This window comes from Prunus avium, chromosome 5, assembly GCF_965620075.1.
Source record: "Prunus avium chromosome 5, drPruAviu1.hap1.1, whole genome shotgun sequence".
NCBI classification, from domain to species: domain Eukaryota; kingdom Viridiplantae; phylum Streptophyta; class Magnoliopsida; order Rosales; family Rosaceae; genus Prunus; species Prunus avium.
Window position 1 is genome coordinate 4260502 of NC_142288.1, and position 23362 is coordinate 4283863.

The window sequence follows — 23362 nt, forward strand, 5'->3', positions numbered from 1 at the left end:
TTTCGCAAATACTACACACTTCCTTCGGAGGGCTTCTTGAGTTTAATGCAAGAAGAGCATCTAGCTTTTGTTCCAGTTTTGAAATCTGCACACTAGAAGCATCATTAGAACCACTAATAACACGTTTACCTCTTGTATCCGTATGTTGGGTCTCCATTGCTATCTCCTCAAAGAGTTCGTATGTTTCTTCTGGAGTTTTGGTTTTAAAAGAACCACCTGCAAAATTGGTGACTATATTATGACTAGAAGGGGTTAGTCCTTTATAAAACATACGCATTTGAAGCTTCAATGGAATCCCATGATGAGGACATTGGTTGAGCAGCCCATTGAATCTCTCCCATGCTTCACAAAACGATTCATCATCTTGCTGTGCAAATAACAAGATCTTATCCCTAAGCATGTCGGTCTTTTGCGTGGAGAAGTATTTCTCCAAGAACTTCTTTTGAATGGCAGCCCATGTAGTGAGTGAACCAGGCTTCAAAGAATTCAACCAATATTTCGCCTTATCCTTCAAAGTGTATGGAAACACTCTCATTCGAAGTTGATCTTCTGTCACACCTGTCAAGGGAAAAGAACTCACAACATTAAAAATATCCTTTATATGAGTTAATGGATCTTCATTAGGTAAACCATAAAAGGAAGGCAGCATATTAAGATGAGAAGATTTAAGCTCATAATTTCGAGCTACAGTGGGCAGCAAAATGCTTGAAGGAGATGCTGGAATTGTTGGGATATCAAGTTCTCCCATGAACTCATTGGCAGCCATCTCTTCTTCTTCTTCTTCTTGGTCTGAACTTGCTTCCGAATTTGAAGGTGAAGAACCAGGAAGTTCAGTGTGGAGAGCAATACTTGTAAATGTGGCAAGAGCTTGCTCTTTTGCAGTTGACAACTCTCTTTCTAGACGATTATGAACTTCAGAGATCACCCGGTTGGGTTGCAACGATGGTCCTGCGTTCAAAGATCTGGAGCGTTGGAACGAAGACCTCACTTGTTCAAGGAACGGTCTTTTAGACATAAACTACCTGAAACAGAAAATTAGATTAATTAGAAACACTAAAAAGAATAAGGTAACCTTGGGCACATAACCAGGGAAGAACTTTCGTTCAGTCCCCGGCAACGGCGCCAAAATTTGTTGTTAATTATTATGTTAACTCGCAATTGTACGGGGCAATTAGTAATATAGCAAGACAAGTACGAGGTCGTACCCACGAAGACTGAGAAGTTCAAATTAGTTATGTACGTAGATTACCGAATTCAAGAAGTTAAGAAGTTAAGTCTAAAACAGAAATTAAAGTGAGAGTGATTGTGATTGTGAAAGGAAGTGAGCAAACTGAAATTGCAAATGAAAGCAAATAAACAAGTGTAACAAAGAGTGGTTTTAAGAGTTGGAAAACAGATTTGGAGACTAGGGCATTCGAATCACCATAACAATTCAATTCTGGGTTATATGGAGTCAAGTAACAAGTCTAATTCAGATTCAAAGATTGATTCTAGTTAAAGTATGATTAGGCCATGGTGTTTGGTCCTAACCTTGTGTTCCTAATTCCCTAATTTGATCATTTGTTGTCTAACCTAAAATTAAGCATTAGGAACCCATTAAGCATAGAAGAACAATTTAAACAACCAAGCATGTATCTAATCCCTGTTGTCGAATGTCCATACATACTCTTCCTATTCATAGTTCAATTCGAATTAAAGCATGGTGTCTACTCTTAATTCAAACCAAGATAGTTAACAAACAAGTTCTAATGGTGATCAATCATTCAAACAAGCATGTTAACTTATAAGCATAATGAATAAGAACATGAATCATGAATCAAACTTGAAACTCCAAACTTATAAACCCAGAATATTCATGTTAGGTTACATCGAAGCCCTAGTTATGGATTTAGCTACTCATAATGGAAAAGAAACTAAAATAGAAATGGGAAAACATAATGAATGCCATAAGAGTAGAAAAACCCTTTTATGAAGTTCTTGTAGTGTCCAATGCTTCTCCAAGAGCTTCTCCACGTCTAGAAGGATGTATGAAGGATATGGAGGTGATTTGAGATGAGCTTGAGTGAGTGGTGATGGCTGAGAAAGAGGAAATTCGTAGGGAAATGGAAGGGAGGTTTTCTAGAGCTGTTTTGGTGATTTTGGGGCAGTTTAGAGTATTGGGTTGATTGCTTGAGTGTTTGGGGTTGTGGGAATGTATGAGGATGATTTCTGGATGATGGAAGTGTGGAGGATGGCTGAAGTGAATTTTGTAGCTTGAAGACTCCTCTATTTATAGGGCTAAGAGGGAGGAACATCATGATGAAATCCAACACCACCATTCCTCATTTAATACAACCCATAACTCCCACTTCATCTTGTCTATGTTAGTGTGGTTGGAATCAATCCCATCCCATACTTCTTTTGCTGCACCTCAAGCTTTCTTCACATGGGATCAAAGGTGATCAATTGTGGCTGCCTTTTGCTGCCAACCCATGTGGTCTTCTTTTGGTTGTTGAACAAAAACGAGTCTTCTGAACCAGACTTGGTGTAGGAAGGCCAGAGGTTTCAAAACTTATCCAATGGGGCTCAAATTTGGATATGTTATAGTAGACACCCATTGGAACAACTTCTATGAAGAAAGTATTCCCATCGGAGCAGTAGAAGTATGCGTTTTGGGACTTACAATTTGGCTGCCGAACAGAGACTGGAGTTGACTTCATTTCATTTATGCTTTACATGCATGCACATGCTTTCTCTATAATAACTCCAGCATGTACCAACTTGATCCTTTAGACTTTCATAGCTGGAATGCCTCCCCACTTCACTCATTATGTTGGATCCAAAGTCAGTTGCAGCATGGGTGAGGCACATGGAGGCACATGACAAAGCTGGCAGCTGCAAATCCTCCTGAGCAGGGTTGAGTGTTGGGTGGGCTGAGCACTCCACAAATGTCCAATTGGGCTGAACTTTGGATATGTTGTACTAGACACCCATTGGAACAAGTTTCATGAAGATCTTCACCTCATCCAAGCCCCATAGCATGCTGATCCAAGGCCAAGAAGCTGACCTACGAAATTGGGCTGGAAAGGAGTTGTAGCCAAAATGTGTTTGTCTTTAAGCCCTTCTTCCATTCACCCAAATCAAGCCTTAACATGCATGGATTACATCATTTCCTATCCAAAGTCATCATTGTTACCTAAATGTCAATTAACTGAAAGATAAACACAAAAAGGATTAAAAGCACAAGTTTAACTCAAAAACATAACCAAATCATAAGCTAGAAGGGTACAAAATGATATACAATTATGAACCGATCACGTGGGGGTTGGGGTTGGGTTGCTGAGATATTCTCTTTTCTTTTTTCCTTTAAGTTTTTTATTATTTTTCTAATTTTATTTCAGTGGATAAAAATAAGTCCAGCTGTAAAATAAAATTTGAGTTGTTAAAAAATTAAGACACATGGCATATTTTGAGTGGGAGTATCACCAGCTGACGTGGTGGTACGGTACCATTCTATAATTTCTCCAAAACTTGGGCAACATCGTAATATGGTGGGAGGAGTCATTTGGTGAGTTCTGAGTGAAATCCAATCGCTAGAAGTATGGAATACACCAACCACTCCAATTAGGAACGAACTGCCGTTGAACTTGAATTGTTCAATTTCTCACGCCTGTTGATTTCGGATCGAGCCCAAAACTTGGGCAACATCATAATATGGTGGGAGGAGTCATTTGGTGAGTTTTGAGTGAAATCCAATTGCTAGAAGTATGGAATACACCAACCACTCCAATTAGGAAAGAAATGCCGTTGAAATTGAATTGACCAATTTCTCACACCTATTGATTTCGGATCGAGCCCAAAACTTGGGCAACATCATAATATGGTGGGAGGACTCATTTGGTGAGTTTTGAGTGAAAACCAATCGCTAGAAGTATGGAATACACCAACCACTCCAATTAGGAACGAACTGTCGTTGAACTTGAATTGTCCAATTTGGAACACCTATTGATTTCGGATCGAGCCCAAAACTGGGGCAACATCATAATATGGTGGGAGGAGTCATTTGGTGAGTTTTGAGTGAAATCCACTCGCTAGAAGTATGGAATACACCAACCACTCCAATTAGGAACGAACTGCCGTTGAACTTGAATTGTCCAATTTGGAACACCTATTGATTTCGGATCGAGCCCAAAACTTGTGCAACATAATAACATGGTGGGAGTAGTCATTTGGTTAGTTTTGAGTGAAATCCAATCTCTAGAAGTGTGGAATACACCAACCACTCCAACTAGGAACGAACTGCCGTTGAACTTGAATTGTCCAACTTGCAACACCTATTGATTTCGGATCGAGCCCAAAACTTGGGCAACATCATAATATGGTGGCAGGAGTCATTTGGTGAGTTTTGAGTGAAATCCAATCGCTAGAAGTATGGAATACACCAACCCCTCCAATTAGGAACGAACTGCCGTTGAACTTGAATTGTCCAATTTGGAACACCTATTGATTTCGGATCGAGCCCAAAACTTGGGCAACATCATAATATGGTGGGAGGAGTCATTTGGTGAATTTTGAGTGAAACCCAACCGCTAGAAGTATGGAATACACCAACCCCTCCAATTAGGAACGAACTGCCGTTGAACTTGAATTGTCCAATTTGGAACCCTATTGATTTCGGATCGAGCCCAAAACTTGGGCAACATCATAATAGGGTGGGAGGAGTCATTTGGTGAGTTTTGAGTGAAATCCAATCGCTAGAAGTATGGAATACACCAACCCCTCCAATTAGGAACGAACTGCCGTTGAACTTGAATTGTCCAATTTGGAACACCTATTGATTTCGGATCGAGCCCAAAACTTGGGCAACAACATAATATGGTGGGAGAAGTCATTTGGTGAGTTTTGAGTGAAATCCAATCGCTAGAAGTGTGGAATACACCAACCACTCCAATTAGGAACGAACTGCCGTTGAACTTGAATTGTCCAATTTTTCACACCAATTGATTTTGGATCGACCCCAAAACTTGGGCAACATCACAACATGGTGGGAGTAGTCATTTGGTTTGTTTTGAGTGAAATCCAATCGCTAGAAGTATGCAACACACCAACCACTCCAACTAGGAACGAACTGCCGTTGAACTTGAATTGTCCAATTTCTCACACCTATTGATTTCGGATCGAGCCCAAAACTTGAGCAACATCATAATATGGTGGGAGGAGTCATTTGGTGAGTTTTGAGTGAAATCCAATCGCTAGAAGTATGGAATACACCAAGCACTCCAATTAGGAACGAACTGCCGTTGAACTTGAATTGTCCAATTTATAACACCTATTGATTTCGGATCGAGCCCAAAACTTGGGCAACATCATAATATGGTGGGAGGAGTCATTTGGTGAGTTTTGAGTGAAATCCAATCGCTAGAAGTATGGAATAAACCAACCACTCCAATTAGGAACGAACTGCCGTTGAACTTGAATTGTCGAATTTGGAACACCTATTGATTTCGGATCGAGCCCAAAACTTTGGCAACATCATAATATGGTGGGAGGAGTCATTTGGTGAGTTTTGAGTGAAATCCAATCGCTACAAGTATGGAATACACCAACCACTCCAATTAGGAACGAACTTCCGTTGAACTTGAATTGTCCAATTTGTCACACCTATTGATTTCGGATTGAGCCCAAAACTTGGGCAACATCATAATATGGTGGGAGGAGTCATTTGGTGAGTTTTGAGTGAAATCCAATCGCTAGAAGTATGGAAAACACCAACCACTCCAATTAGGAACGAACTGCCGTTGAAATTGAATTGTCCAATTTGGAACACCTATTGATTTCGGATCGAGCCCCAAACTTTTGGCTACATCACAATATGGTGGGAGGAGTCATTTGGTGAGTTTTGAGTGAAATCCAATCGCTAGAACTATGGAATACACCAACCACTCCAATTAGGAACGAACTTCCGTTGAACTTCAATTGTCCAATTTCTCACACCTATTGATTTCGGATCGAGCCCAAAACTTGGGCAACATCATAATATGGTGGGAGGAGTCATTTGGTGAGTTTTGAGTGAAATCCAATCGCTCGAAGTATGGAATACACCAACCACTCCAATTAGGAACGAACTGCCGTTGAACTTGAATTGTCCAGTTTCTCACACCTATTGATTTCGGATCGAGCCCAAAACTTGGGCAACATCATAATATGGTGGGAGGAGTCATTTGGTTAGTTTTGAGTGAAATCCAATCGCTAGAAGTATGGAATACACCAACCACTCCAATTAGGAACAAACTGCCGTTGAACTTGAATTGTCCAATTTCTGACACCTATTGATTTCGGATCGAGTCCCAAACTTGGGCTACATCATAATATTGTGGGAGGAATCATTTGGGGAGTTTTGAGTGAAATCCAATCGCTAGAAGTATGGAATACACCAACCACTCCAATTAGGAACGAACTGCCGTTGAACTTGAATTGTCCAATTTCGAACACCTATTGATTTCGCATCGAGCCCAAAACTTGGAGAAATTATAGAATGGTACTGTATCACCACGTCAGCTGGTGATACTCCCACTCAAAATATGCCATGTGTCTTAATTTTTTAACAACTCAAATTTTATTTTACACCTGGAGTTCAACCTAATTTTAACCCTTTAAAATAAAATTAAGAAAATAAGAAAATCGAAAGAAGAAGAAAAAAGAGCAGAGCCACCGCCCTCCGCAATACGCCAACCCCGCGCCGCCTGCTCTGGCCCTCGTCCCTTCCCTATCTTTTATCTCTCTCCCTCCATCTCTCTCTCTCTGTTGCCCTTTTTTAACTTTCTCAACCTTTCAGTGACTATCCCCTAGATCCATACATATTTTCTCATTGATGAAGGTTTCCCTAGCAGATGTGATTCGCGAAGAAGATTGGGATGGAATTGGGTGTATCATATCAACCGTAACACAATCCCCAAAACCCAACATCGCCCTTAGTCTCACGAACGACACCCCGACTTGAGTCTTGAGAGGCCGTCAATCATGCTTTACCATGTCACCATCCAAATGCTTATTAGATCCAATATAATACCTAATCTTCTTTCTGATACATGGTTGCAATATTTTATTGGGCTATGGGGATTTGGCTTACTCGCAAGCAGAGGAAGAGGAAGATCTGGGTGGCGTGGGGGTTGGGGTTGGGTTGCTGAGATATTCTCTTTTCTTTTTTCCTTTAAGTTTTTTATTATTTTTCTAATTTTATTTCAGTGGATAAAAATAAGTCCAGCTGTAAAATAAAATTTGAGTTGTTAAAAAATTAAGACACATGGCATATTTTGAGTGGGAGTATCACCAGCTGACGTGGTGGTACGGTACCATTCTATAATTTCTCCAAAACTTGGGCAACATCGTAATATGGTGGGAGGAGTCATTTGGTGAGTTCTGAGTGAAATCCAATCGCTAGAAGTATGGAATACACCAACCACTCCAATTAGGAACGAACTGCCGTTGAACTTGAATTGTTCAATTTCTCACGCCTGTTGATTTCGGATCGAGCCCAAAACTTGGGCAACATCATAATATGGTGGGAGGAGTCATTTGGTGAGTTTTGAGTGAAATCCAATTGCTAGAAGTATGGAATACACCAACCACTCCAATTAGGAAAGAAATGCCGTTGAAATTGAATTGACCAATTTCTCACACCTATTGATTTCGGATCGAGCCCAAAACTTGGGCAACATCATAATATGGTGGGAGGACTCATTTGGTGAGTTTTGAGTGAAATCCAATCGCTAGAAGTATGGAATACACCAACCACTCCAATTAGGAACGAACTGTCGTTGAACTTGAATTGTCCAATTTGGAACACCTATTGATTTCGGATCGAGCCCAAAACTGGGGCAACATCATAATATGGTGGGAGGAGTCATTTGGTGAGTTTTGAGTGAAATCCACTCGCTAGAAGTATGGAATACACCAACCACTCCAATTAGGAACGAACTGCCGTTGAACTTGAATTGTCCAATTTGGAACACCTATTGATTTCGGATCGAGCCCAAAACTTGTGCAACATAATAACATGGTGGGAGTAGTCATTTGGTTAGTTTTGAGTGAAATCCAATCTCTAGAAGTGTGGAATACACCAACCACTCCAACTAGGAACGAACTGCCGTTGAACTTGAATTGTCCAACTTGCAACACCTATTGATTTCGGATCGAGCCCAAAACTTGGGCAACATCATAATATGGTGGCAGGAGTCATTTGGTGAGTTTTGAGTGAAATCCAATCGCTAGAAGTATGGAATACACCAACCCCTCCAATTAGGAACGAACTGCCGTTGAACTTGAATTGTCCAATTTGGAACACCTATTGATTTCGGATCGAGCCCAAAACTTGGGCAACATCATAATATGGTGGGAGGAGTCATTTGGTGAATTTTGAGTGAAACCCAACCGCTAGAAGTATGGAATACACCAACCCCTCCAATTAGGAACGAACTGCCGTTGAACTTGAATTGTCCAATTTGGAACCCTATTGATTTCGGATCGAGCCCAAAACTTGGGCAACATCATAATAGGGTGGGAGGAGTCATTTGGTGAGTTTTGAGTGAAATCCAATCGCTAGAAGTATGGAATACACCAACCCCTCCAATTAGGAACGAACTGCCGTTGAACTTGAATTGTCCAATTTGGAACACCTATTGATTTCGGATCGAGCCCAAAACTTGGGCAACAACATAATATGGTGGGAGAAGTCATTTGGTGAGTTTTGAGTGAAATCCAATCGCTAGAAGTGTGGAATACACCAACCACTCCAATTAGGAACGAACTGCCGTTGAACTTGAATTGTCCAATTTTTCACACCAATTGATTTTGGATCGACCCCAAAACTTGGGCAACATCACAACATGGTGGGAGTAGTCATTTGGTTTGTTTTGAGTGAAATCCAATCGCTAGAAGTATGCAACACACCAACCACTCCAACTAGGAACGAACTGCCGTTGAACTTGAATTGTCCAATTTCTCACACCTATTGATTTCGGATCGAGCCCAAAACTTGAGCAACATCATAATATGGTGGGAGGAGTCATTTGGTGAGTTTTGAGTGAAATCCAATCGCTAGAAGTATGGAATACACTAACCACTCCAATTCGGAACGAACTGCCTTTGAACTTGAATTGTCCAATTTCTCACACATATTGATTTCAGATCGAGCCCCAAACTTAGGCAACATCATAATATGGTGGGAGGAGTCATTTCTTTAGTTTTGAGTGAAATCCAATCGCTAGAGGTATGGAATACACCAACCACACCAATTAGGAACGAACTGCCGTTGAACTTGAATTGTTCAATTTCTCACGCTTGTTGATTTCGGATCGAGCCCAAAACTTGGGCAACATCATAATATGGTGGGAGGAGTCATTTGGTGAGTTTTGAGTGAAATCCAATCGCTAGAAGTATGGAATACACCAACCACTCCAATTAGGAACGAACTGCCGTTGAACTTGAATTGTCCAATTTGGAACACCTATTAATTTCGGATCGAGGCCCAAACTTGGGCAACATCATAATATGGTGGGAGGAGTCATTTGGTGAGTTTTGAGTGAAATCCAATCGCTAGAAGTATGGAATACACCAACCACTCCAATTAGGAACGAACAGCCGTTGAACTTGAATTGTCCAATTTCTCACACCTATTGATTTCGGATCGAGCCCAAAACATGGGCAACAACATAATATGGTGGGAGGAGTCATTTGGTTAGTTTTGATTGAAATCCAATCGCTAGAAGTATGGAATACACCAACCACTCCAGTTAGGAACGAACTGCCGTTATACTTGAGTTTTCCAATTTGGAACACCTATTGATTTCGGATCGAGCCCAAAACTTGGGCAACATCATAATATGGTGGGAGGAGTCATTTGGTGAGTTTTGAGTGAAATCTAATCGCTCGAAGTATGGAATACACCAACCACTCCAATTAGGAACGAACTGCCGTTGAACTTGAATTGTCCAATTTCACACACCTATTGATTTCGGATCGAGCCCCAAACTTGGGCAACATCATAATATGGAGGGAGGAGTCATTTGGTGAGTTTTGAGTGAAATCCAATCGCTAGAAGTATGGAATACACCAACCACTCCAATTAGGAACGAACTGCCGTTGAACTTGAATTGTCCAATTTGGAACCTATTGATTTCGGATCGAGCCCAAAACTTGGGCAACATCATAATCTGGTGGGAGGAGTCATTTGGTGAGTTTTGAGTGAAATCCAATCGCTAGAAGTATGGAATACACCAACCACTCCAATTAGGAACGAACTGCCGTTGAACTTGAATTGTCCAATTTGGAACACCTATTGATTTCGGATCGAGCCCAAAACCTGGGCAACATCATAATCTGGTGGGAGGAGTCATTTGGTGAGTTTTGAGTGAAATCCAATCGCTAGAAGTATGGAATACACCAACCACTCCAATTAGGAACGAACTGCCGTTGAACTTGAATTGTCCAACTTGGAACACCTATTGATTTCGGATCGAGCCCAAAACTTGGGCAACATCATTATATGGTGGGAGGAGTCATTTGGTGAGTTTTGAGTGAAATCCAATCGCTAGAAGTATGGAATACACCAACCACTCCAATTACGAACGAACTGCCATTGAAATTGAATTGTCCAATTTCTCACACGTATTGATTTCTGATCAAGCCCAAAACTTGGGCAACATCATAATATGGTGGGAGGAGTCATTTGGTGAGTTTTGAGTGAAATCCAATCGCTAGAAGTATGGAATACACCAATCACTCCAATTAGGAACGAACTGCCGTTGAACTTGAATTGTCCAAATTGGAACACCAATAGATTTCGGATCGAGCCCAAAAGTTGGGCAACATCATATTATGGTGGGAGAAGTCATTTGGTGAGTTTTGAGTGAAATCCAATCGCTAGAAGTATGGAATACACCAACCACTCCAATTAGGAACGAACTGCCGTTGAACTTAAATTGTCCAATTTCTCACACCTATTGATTTCGGATCGAGCCCAAAACTTGGGCAACATCATAATATGGTGGGAAGAGTCATTTGGTGACTTTTGAGTGAAATCCAATCGCTAGAAGTATGGAATACACCAACCGCTCCAATTTGGAAAGAACTGTCGTTGAAATTGGATTGACCAATTTCTCACACCTATTGAATTCGGATCGAGCCCAAAACTTGGGCAACATCATAATATGGTGGGAGGAGTCATTTGGTGAGTTTTGAGTGAAATCCAATCGCTAGAAGTATGGAATACACCAACCACTCCAATTAGGAACGAACTGCCGTTGAACTTGAATTGTCCAATTTGGAACACCTATTGATTTCGGATCGAGTCCAAAACTTGGGCAACATCATAATATGGTGGGAGGAGTCATTTGGTGAGTTTTGAGTGAAATCCAATCGCTAGAAGTATGGAATACACCAACCACTCCAATTGGGAACGAACTGCAGTTGAACTTGAATTGTCCAATTTGGAACACCTATTGATTTCGGATCGAGCCCAAAACTTGGGCAACATCATAATATGGTGGGAGGAGTCATTTGGTGAGTTTTGAGTGAAATCCAATCTCTAGAAGTATGGAATACACCAACCACTCCAATTAGGAACGAACTGCCGTTGAACTTGAATTGTCCAACTTGGAACACCTATTGATTTCGGATCGAGCCCAAAACTTGGGCAACATCATTATATGGGGGGAGGAGTCATTTGGTGAGTTTTGAGTGAAATCCAATCTTTAGAAGTATGGAATACACCAACCACTCCAATTAGGAACGAACTGCCGTTGAACTTGAATTGTCCAATTTCGAACACCTATTGATTTCGGATCGAGCCCAATACTTGGGCAACAACAAAATATGGTGGGAGACGTCATTTGGTGAGTTTTGAATGAAATCCAATCGCTAGAAGTATGGAATACACCAACCACTCCAATTGGGAACGAACTGCCGTTGAACTTGAAATGTCCAATTTCTCACAACTATTGATTTCGGATCAAGCCCAAAACTTGGGCAACATTATAATATGGTGGGAGGAGTCATTTGGTGAGTTTTGAGTGAAATCCAATTGCTAGAAGTATGGAATACACCAACCACTCCAATTAGGAACGAACTGCCGTTGAACTTGAATTGTCCAATTTGGAACACCTATTAATTTCGGATCGAGTCCAAAACTTGGGCAACATCATAATATGGTGGGAGGAGTCATTTGGTGAGTTTTGAGTGAAATCCAATCGCTAGAAGTATGGAATACACCAACCACTCCAATTAGGAACGAACTGCCGTTGAACTTGAATTGTCCAATTTCTCACACCTATTGATTTCGGATCGAGCGTCAAACTTGGTCACCATCATAATATGGTGGGAGGAGTCATTTGGTGAGTTTTGAGTGAAATCCAATCGCTAGAAGTATGGAATACACCAACCACTCCAATTAGGAATAAACTGCCGTTGAACTTGAATTGTCCAATTTGGAACACCTATTGATTTCGGATCGAGCCCAAATCTTGGGCAACATCATAATATGGTGGGAGGAATCATTTGGTGAGTTTTGAGTGAAATCCAATCGCTAGAAGTATGGAATACACCCACCACTCCAATTAGGAACGAACTGCCGTTGAACTTGAATTGTCCAATTTCTCACACCTATTGATTTCGGATCGAGCCCAAAACTTGGGCAACATTATAATATGGTGGGAGGAGTCATTTGGTGAGTTTTGAGTGAAATCCAATCGCTAGAAGTATGGAATACACCAACCACTCCAATTACGAACGAACTGCCGTTGAAATTGAATTGTCCAATTTCTCACACGTATTGATTTCTGATCGAGCCCAAAACTTGGGCAACATCATAATATGGTGGGAGGAGTCATTTGGTGAGTTTTGAGTGAAATCCAATCGCTAGAAGTATGGAATACACCAACCACTCCAATTGGGAACGAACTGCCGTTGAACTTGAAGTGTCCAATTTCTCACACCTATTGATTTCGGATCGAGCCCAAAACTTGGGCAACATCATAATATGGTGGGAGGAGTCATTTGGTGAGTTTTGAGTGAAATCCAATCGCTAGAAGTATGGAATACAACAACCACTCCAAATAGGAACGAACTGCCGTTGAACTTGAATTGTCCAATTTGGAACACCTATTGATTTCGGATCGAGCCCAAAACTTGGGCAACATCATAATATGGTGGGAAGAGTCATTTGGTGACTTTTGAGTGAAATCCAATCGCTAGAAGTATGGAATACACCAACCACTCCAATTAGGAACGAACTGCCGTTGAACTTAAATTGTCCAATTTCTCACACGTATTGATTTCGGATCGAGCCCAAAACTTGGGCAACATTCTAATATGGTGGGAGGAGTCATTTGGTGAGTTTTGAGTGAAATCCAATCGCTAGAAGTATGGAATACACCAACCACTCCAATTAGGAACGAACTGCCGTTGAACTTGAATTGTCCAATTTCTCACACCTATTGATTTCGGATCGAGCCCAAAACTCGGGCAACATCATAATGTGGTGGGAGGAGTCATTTGGTGAGTTTTGAGTGAAATCCAATCGCTAGAAGTATGGAATACACCAACCACTCCAATTAGGAACGAACTGCCGTTGAACTTGAATTGTCCAATTTGGAACACCTATTGATTTCGGATCGAGACCAAATCTTGGGCAACATCATAATATGGTGGGAGGAATCATTTGGTGAGTTTTGAGTGAAATCCAATCGCTAGAAGTATGGAATACACCTACCACTCCAATTAGGAACGAACTGCCGCGGAACTTGAATTGTCCAATTTCTCACACCTATCGATTTCGGATCGAGCCCCAAACTTGGGCAACATCATAATATGGTGGGAGGAGTCATTTGGTGAGTTTTGAGTGAAATCCAATCGCTAGAAGTATGGAATACACCAACCACTCCAATTGGGAACGAACTGCCGTTGAACTTGAAGTGTCCAATTTCTCACACCTATTGATTTCGGATCGAGCCCAAAACTTGGGCAACATCATAATATGGTGGGAGGAGTCATTTGGTGAGTTTTGAGTGAAATCCAATCGCTAGAAGTATGGAATACAACAACCACTCCAAATAGGAACGAACTGCCGTTGAACTTGAATTGTCCAATTTGGAACACCTATTGATTTCGGATCGAGCCCAAAACTTGGGCAACATGATAATATGGTGGGAGGAGTCATTTGGTGAGTTTTGAGTGAAATCCAATCGCTAGAAGTATGGAATACAGCAACCACTCCAATTAGAAACGAACTGCCGTTGAACTTGAATTGTCCAATTTCTCACACCTATTGATTTCGGATCGAGCCCAAAACTTGGGCAACATGATAATATGGTGGGAGGAGTCATTTGGTGAGTTTTGAGTGAAATCCAATCGCTAGAAGTATGGAATACACCAACCACTCCAATTAGGAACGAACTGCCGTTGAACTTGAATTGTCCAATTTGGAACACCTATTGATTTCGGATCGAGCCCAAAACTTGGGCAACAACATAATATGGTGGGAGGCGTCATATGGTGAGTTTTGAGTGAAATCCAATCGCTAGAAGTATGGAATACACCAACCACTCCAAATAGGAACGAACTGCCGTTGAACTTGAATTGTCCAATTTGGAAGACCTATTGATTTCGGATCGAGCCCAAAACTTGGGCAACATCATAATACGGTGGGAGGAGTCATTTGGTGAGTTTTGAGTGAAATCCAATCACTAGAAGTATGGAATACACCAACCACTCCAATTAGGAACGAACTGCCGTTGAACTTGAATTGTCCAATTTCTCACACCTATTGATTTCGGATCGAGCCCAAAACTTGGGCAACACGATAATATGGTGGGAGGAGTCATTTGGTGAGTTTTGAGTGAAATCCAATCGCTAGAAGTATGGAATACACCAACCACTCCAATTAGGAACGAACTGCCGTTGAACTTGAATTGTCCAATTTCTCTCACCTATTGATTTCGGATCGAGCCCAAAACTTGGGCAACATCATAATATGGTGGGAGGAGTCATTTGGTGAGTTTTGAGTGAAATCCAATCGCTAGAAGTATGGAATACACCAACCACTCCAAATAGGAACGAACTGCCGTTGAACTTGAACTGTCCAATTTCTCACACCTATTGATTTCGGATCGAGCCCCAAACTTGGGCAACATCATAATATGGTGGGAGGAATCATTGGGTGAGTTTTGAGTGAAATCCAATCGCTAGAAGTATGGAATACACCAACCACTCCAATTAGGAACGAACTTCCGTCGAACTTGAATTGTCCAATTTCTCACACCTATTGATTTCGGATCGAGCCCAAAACTTGGGCAACATCATAATATGGTGGGAGGAGTCATTTGGTGAGTTTTGAGTGAAATCCAATCGCTAGAAGTATGGAATACACCAACCACTCCAATTACGAACGAACTGCCGTTGAACATGAATTGTCCAATTTCTCACACCTATTGATTTCGGATCGAGCCCCAAACTTGGGCAACATCATAATATGGTGGGAGGAGTCATATGGTGAGTTTTGAGTGAAATCCAATCGCTAGAAGTATGGAATACACCAACCACTCCAAATAGGAACGAACTTCCGTCGAACTTGAATTGTCCAATTTCTCACACCTATTGAATTCGGATCGAGCCCAAAACTTGGGCAACGTCATAACATGGTGGGAGGAGTCATATGCTGAGTTTTGAGTGAAATCCGATCGCTAGAAGTATGGAAAACACTAACCACTCCAATTAGGACCGAACTGCCGTTGAACTTGAATTGTCCAATTTGGAACAACTATTGATTTCGGATCGAGCCCAAAACTTGGGCAACATCATAATATGGTGGGAGGAGTCATTTGGTGAGTTTTGAGTGAAATCCAATCGCTAGAAGTATGGAATACACCAACCACTCCAATTAGGAACGAACTGCCGTTGAACTTGAATTGTCCAATTTGGAACACCTATTGATTTCGGATCGAGTCCAAAACTTGGGCAACATCATAATATGGTGGGAGGAGTCATTTGGTGAGTTTTGAGTGAAATCCAATCGCTAGAAGTATGGAATACACTAACCACTCCAATTGGGAACGAACTGCCGTTGAACTTGAATTGTCCAATTTGGAACACCTATTGATTTCGGATCGAGCCCCAAACTTGGGCAACATCATAATATGGTCGGAGGAATCATTTGGTGAGTTTTGAGTGCAATCCAATCGTTAGAAGTATGGAATACACCAACCACTCCAATTAGGAACGAACTGCCGTTGAAATTGAATTGTCCAATTTCTCACACCTATTGATTTCGGATGGAGCCCAAAACTTGGGCAACATCATAATATGGTGGGAGTAGTCATTTGGTGAGTTTTGAGTGAAATCCAACGGCTAGAAGTATGGAATACACCAACCACTCCAATTAGGAACAAACTGCCGTTGAACTTGAACTGTCCAATTTCTCACACCTATTTATTTCGGATCGAGCCCAAAACTTGGGCAACATGATAATATGGTGGGAGGAGTCATTTGGTCAGTTTTGAGTGAAATCCAATCGCTAGAAGTACGGAATACACCAACCACTCCAATTAGGAACGAACTGCCGTTGAACTTGAATTGTCCAATTTGGAACAGCTATTGATTTCGGATCGAGCCCAAAACTTCGGCAACAACATAATATGGTGGGAGACGTCATTTGGTGAGTTTTGAGTGAAATCCAATCGCTAGAAGTATGGAATACACCAACCACTCCAATTAGGAACGAACTGCCGTTGAACTTGAATTGTCCAATTTCTCACACCTATTGATTTCGGATCGAGCCCCAAACTTGGGCAACATCATAATATGGTCGGAGCAGTCATTTGGTGAGTTTTGAGTGAAATCCAATCGCAAGAAGTATGGAATACACCAACCACTCCAATTAGGAACGAACTGCCGTTGAAATTGAATTGTCCAATTTCTCACACCTATTGATTTCGGATCGAGCCCAAAACTTGGGCAACATCATAATATGGTGGGAGGAGTCATTTGGTGAGTTTTGAGTGAAATCTAATCGCTAGAAGTATGGAATACACCAACCCCTCCAATTAGGAACGAACTGCCGTTGAACTTGAATTGTCCAATTTGGAACACCTATTGATTTCGGATCGAGCCGAAAACTTGGGCCACATCATAATATGGTGGGAGGAGTCATTTGGTGAGTTTTGAGTGAAATCTAATCGCTAGAAGTATGGAATACACGAACCCCTCCAATTAGGAACGAACTGCCGTTGAACTTGAATTGTCCAATTTGGAACACCCATTGATTTCGGATCGAGCCGAAAACTTGGGCAACATCATAATATGGTGCGAGGAGTCATTTGGTGAGTTTTGAGTGAAATTTAATCGCTAGAAGTATGGAATACACCAACCCCTCCTATTAGGAACGAACTGCAGTTGAACTTGAATTGTCCAATTTCTCACACCTATTGATTTCGGATCGAGCCCAAAACTTGGGCAACATCATAATTTGGTGGGAGGAGTCAGTTGGTGAGTTCTGAGTGAAATCCAATCGCTAGAAGTATGGAATACACCAACCACTCCCATTAGGAACGAACTGCCGTTGAACTTGAATTGTCCAATTTCTCACACCTATTGATTTCGGATCGAGCCCCAAACTTGGGCAACCTCGTAATATGATGGGAGGAGTCATTTGGTGAGTTTTGAGTGAAATCCAATCGCGAGAAGTGTGGAATAGACCGACCACTCCAATTAGGAACGAACTGCCGTTGAACTTGAATTGTCCAATTTGGAACACCTATTGATTTCGGATGGAGCCCAAAACTTGGGCAACATCATAATATGGTGGGAGGAGTCATTTGGTGAGTTTTGAGTGAAATCTAATCGCTAGAAGTATGGAATACACCAACCCCTCCAATTAGGTACGAACTGCCGTTGAACTTGAATTGTCCAATTTGGAACACCTATTGATTTCGGATCGAGCCGAAAACATGGGCAACATCATAATATGGTGGGAGGAGTCATTTGGTGAGTTTTGAGTGAAATCTAATCGCTAGAAGTATGGAATACACCAACCCCTCCAATTAGGAACGAACTGCCGTTGAACTTGAATTGTCCAATTTGGAACACCTATTGACTTCGGATCGAGCCGAAAAGTTGGGCAACATCATAATATGGTGGGAGGAGTCATTTGGTGAGTTTTGAGTGAAATTTAATCGCTAGAAGTATGGAATACACCAACCCCTCCAATTAGGAACGAACTGCAGTTGAACTTGAATTGTCCAATTTCTCACACCTATTGATTTCGGATCGAGCCCAAAACTTGGGCAACATCATAATTTGGTGGGAGGAGTCAGTTGGTGAGTTCTGAGTGAAATCCAATCGCTAGAAGTATGGAATACACCAACCACTCCCATTAGGAACGAACTGCCGTTGAACTTGAATTGTCCAATTTCTCACACCTATTGATTTCGGATCGAGCCCCAAACTTGGGCAACCTCGTAATATGGTGGGAGGAGTCATTTGGTGAGTTTTGAGTGAAATCCAATCGCGAGAAGTGTGGAATAGACCGACCACTCCAATTAGGAATGAACTGCCGTTGAACTTGAATTGTCCAATTTGGAACACCTATTGATTTCGGATGGAGCCCAAAACTTGGGCAACATCATAATATGGTGGGAGGAGTCATTTGGTGAGTTTTGAGTGAAATCTAATCGCTAGAAGTATGGAATACACCAACCCCTCCAATTAGGAACGAACTGCCGTTGAACTTGAATTGTTCAATTTGGAACACCTATTGATTTCGGATCGAGCCGAAAACTTGGGCAACATCATAATATGGTGGGAGGAGTCATTTGGTGAGTTTTGAGTGAAATCTAATCGCTAGAAGTATGGAATACACCAACCCCTCCAATTAGGAACGAACTGCAGTTGAACTTGAATTGTCCAATTTCTCACACCTATTGATTTCGGATCGAGCCCAAAACTTGGGCAACATCATAATTTGGTGGGAGGAGTCAGTTGGTGAGTTCTGAGTGAAATCCAATCGCTAGAAGTATGGAATACACCAACCACTCCCATTAGGAACGAACTGCCGTTGAACTTGAATTGTCCAATTTCTCACACCTATTGATTTCGGATCGAGCCCCAAACTTGGGCAACCTCGTAATATGGTGGGAGGAGTCATTTGGTGAGTTTTGAGTGAAATCCAATCGCGAGAAGTGTGGAATAGACCGACCACTCCAATTAGGAACGAACTGCCGTTGAACTTGAATTGTCCAATTTGGAACACCTATTGATTTCGGATCGAGCCCAAAACTTGGGCAACATCGTAATATGGTGGGAGTAGTCATTTGGTGAGTTTTGAGCGAAATCCAATAGCTAGAAGTATGGAATACACCATCCACTCCCATTAGGAACGAACTGCCGTTGAACTTGAATTGTCCAATTTCTCACACCTATTGATTTCGGATCGAACCCCAAACTTGTGCAACATCATAATATGGTGGGAGGAGTCATTTGGTGAGTTTTGAGTGAAATCCAATCGCTAGAAGTATGGAATACATCAACCCCTCCCATTAGGAACGAACTGCCGTTGAATTTGAAATGTCCAATTTCTCACACCTATTGATTTCGGATCGAGCCCCAAACTTGGGCAACCGTGGGAGGAGTCATTTGGTGAGTTTTGAGTGAAATCCAATCGCTAGAAGTATGGAATACACCAACCACTCCCATTAGGATCGAATTGCCGTTGAACTTGAATTGTCCAATTTCTAACACCTATTGATTTCGGATCGAACCCCAAACTTGTGCAACATCATAATATGGTGGGAGGAGTCATTTGGTGAGTTTTGAGTGAAATCCATTCGCTCGAAGTATGGAATCCACCAACCACTCCCATTTGGAAAGAACTGCCGTTGAACTTGAATTGTCCAATTTCTGACACCTATTGATTTCAGATCGAACCCCAAACTTGTGCAACATCATAATATGGTGGGAGGAGTCGTTTGGTGAGTTTTGAGTGAAATCCAATCGCTAGAAGTATGGAATACACCAACCACTCTTGTTATGAACGAACTGCCGTTATACTTGAATTTTCCAATTTGGAACACCTATTGATTTCGGATCGAGCCCAAAACTTGGGCAACATCATAATATGGTGGGAGTCATTTGGTGAGTTTTGAGTGAAATCCAATCGCTAGAAGTATGGAATACACCAACCACTCCAATTAGGAACGAACTGCCGTAGAACTTGAATTGTCCAATTTGGAATACCTATTGATTTCGGATCGAGCCCAAAACTTGGGCAACATCGTAATATGGTCGGAGGAGTCATTTGGTGAGTTTTGAGTGAAATCCAATCGCTAGAAGTATGGAATCCACCAACCACTCCAGTTATGAACGAACTGCCGTTATACTTGAATTGTCCAATTTCTCACACCTATTGATTTCGGATCGAGCCCAAAACTTGGGCAACGTCATAATATGGTGGGAGGAGTCATTTGGTGAGTTTTGAGTGAAATCCAATCGCTAGAAGTATGGAATACACCAACCACTCCAATTCGGAACGAACTGCCGTAGAACTTGAATTGTCCAATTTTGAATACCTATTGATTTCGGATCGAGCCCAACACTTGGGCAACGTCATAATATGGTGGGAGGAGTCATTTGGTGAGTTTTGAGTGAAATCCAATCGCTTGAAGTATGGAATACACCAACCACTCCAATTAGGAACGAACTGCCGTAGAACTTGAATTGTCCAATTTGGAATACCTATTGATTTTGGATCGAGCCCAAAACTTGGGCAACATCATAATATGGTGGGAGGAGTCATTTGGTGAGTTTTGAGTGAAATCGAATCGCTAGAAGTATAGAATACACCAACCACGCCAATTAGGAACGAACTCCCTTTGAACTTGAATTGTTCAATTTCTCACACCTATTGATTTCGGATCGAGCCCCAAACTTGGGCTACATCATAGTATTGTGGGAGGAGTCATTCGGTGAGTTTTGTGTGAAATCCAATCGCTAGAAGTGTGGAATACACCAACCACTCCAGTTAGGAACGAAATGCCGTTGAAATTGAATTCACCAATTTCTCACACCTATTGATTACGGATCGAGCCCAAAACTTGGGCAACATCATAATATGGTGGGAGGAGTCATTTGGTGAGTTTTGAGTGAAATCCAATCGATAGAAGTATGGAATACACCAACCACTCCAATTAGGAACGAACTGCCGTTGAACTGGAATTCTCCAATTTCGAACACCTATTGATTTCGGATCGAGCCCAAAACTTGGGCAACATCATAATATGGTTGGAGGAGTCGTTTGGTGAGTTTTGAGTGAAATCGAATCGCTAGAAGTATGGAATACACCAACCACGCCAATTAGGAACGAACTCCCTTTGAACTTGAATTGTTCAATTTCTCACACCTATTGATATCGGATCGAGCCCAAAACTTGGGCAACATCATAATATGGTGGGAGGAGTCATTTGGTGAGGTTTGAGTGAAATCCAATCGCTTGAAGTATGGAATACACCAACCACTCCAATTAGGAAAGAACTGTCGTTGAAATTGAATTGACCAATTTCTCACACCTATTGATTTCGGATCGAGCCCAAAACTTGGGCAACATCATAATATGGTGGGAGGAGTCATTTGGTGAGTTTTGAGTGAAATCCAATCGCTAGAAGTATGAAATACACCAACCACTCCAATTAGGAACGAACTGCCGTTGAAATTGAATTGTCCAATTTCTCACACCTATTGATTTCGGATCGAGCCCAGAACTTGGGCAACATCATAATATGGTGGTAGGAGTCATTTGGTGAGTTTTGAGTGAAATCCAATCGCTAGAAGTATGGAATACACCAACCACTCTTGTTATGAACGAACTGCCGTTATACTTGAATTTTCCAATTTGGAACACCTATTGATTTCGGATCGAGCCCAAAACTTGGGCAACATCATAATATGGTGGGAGTCATTTGGTGAGTTTTGAGTGAAATCCAATCGCTACAAGTATGGAATACACCAACCACTCCAATTAGGAACGAACTGCCGTAGAACTTGAATTGTCCAATTTGGAATACCTATTGATTTCGGATCGAGCCCAAAACTTGGGCAACGTCATAATATGGCGGGAGGAGTCATTTGTTAGTTTTGAGTGAAATCCAATCGCTAGAAGTATGGAATACACCAACCACTCCAGTTATGAACGAACTGCCGTTATACTTGAATTTTCCAATTTGGAACACCTATTGATTTCGGATCGAGCCCAAAACATGGGCAACATCATAATATGGTGGGAGTCATTTGGTGAGTTTTGAGTGAAATCCAATCGCTAGAAGTATGGAATACACCAACCACTCCAATTAGGAACGAACTGCCGTAGAACTTGAATTGTCCAATTTGGAATACCTATTGATTTCGGATCGAGCCCAAAACTTGGGCAACGTCATAATATGGTGGGAGGGGTCATTTGGTGAGTTTTGAGTGAAATCCAATCGCTTGAAGTATGGAATACACCAACCACTCCAATTAGGAACGAACTGCCGTAGAACTTGAATTGTCCAATTTGGAATACCTATTGATTTCGGATCGAGCCCAAAACTTGGGCAACGTCATAATATGGCGGGAGGAGTCATTTGGTGAGTTTTGAGTGAAATCCAATCGCAAGAAGTATGGAATACACCTACCACTCCAATTAGGAACGAATTGCCGTTGAACTTGAATTGTCCAATTTGGAAAACCTATTGATTTCGGATCGAGCCCAAAACTTGGGCAACATCATAATATGGTGGGAGGAGTCATTTGGTGAGTTTTGAGTGAAATCCAATCGCTAGAAGTATGAAATACACCAACCACTCGAATTAGGAACGAACTGCCGTTGAAATTGAATTGTCCAATTTCTCACACCTATTGATTTCGGATCGAGCCCAGAACTTGGGCAACATCATAATATGGTGGGAGGAGTCATTTGGTGAGTTTTGAGTGAAATCCAATCGCTAGAAGTATGGAATACACCAACCACTCCAGTTATGAACGAACTGCCGTTATACTTGAATTTTCCAATTTGGAACACCGATTGATTTCGGAACGAGCCCAAAACATGTGCAACATCATAATATGGTGGGAGGAGTCATTTGGTGGGTTTTTAGTGAAATCCGATCGCTAGAAGTGTGGAATAGACCAACCACTCCAATTAGGAACGAACTGCTGTTGAAATTGAATTGTCCAATTTCTCAAACGTATTGATTTCTGATCGAGCCCAAAATTTGGGCAACATCATAATATGGTGGGAGGAGTCATTTGGTGAGTTTTGAGTGAAATCCAATCGCTTGAAGTATGGAATACACCAACCACTCCAATT

General features: G+C 41.5%; 1 non-coding gene across 1 annotated transcript; it reads left to right on the forward strand.

Moving 5' to 3' along the window:
- Positions 1–293: 293 nt before the first annotated feature.
- Positions 294–400, forward strand: LOC148294222 (small nucleolar RNA R71). The gene has a single exon (XR_015836190.1). It is a non-coding gene; the product is annotated as a small nucleolar RNA R71 (small nucleolar RNA).
- Positions 401–23362: the final 22962 nt, after the last annotated feature.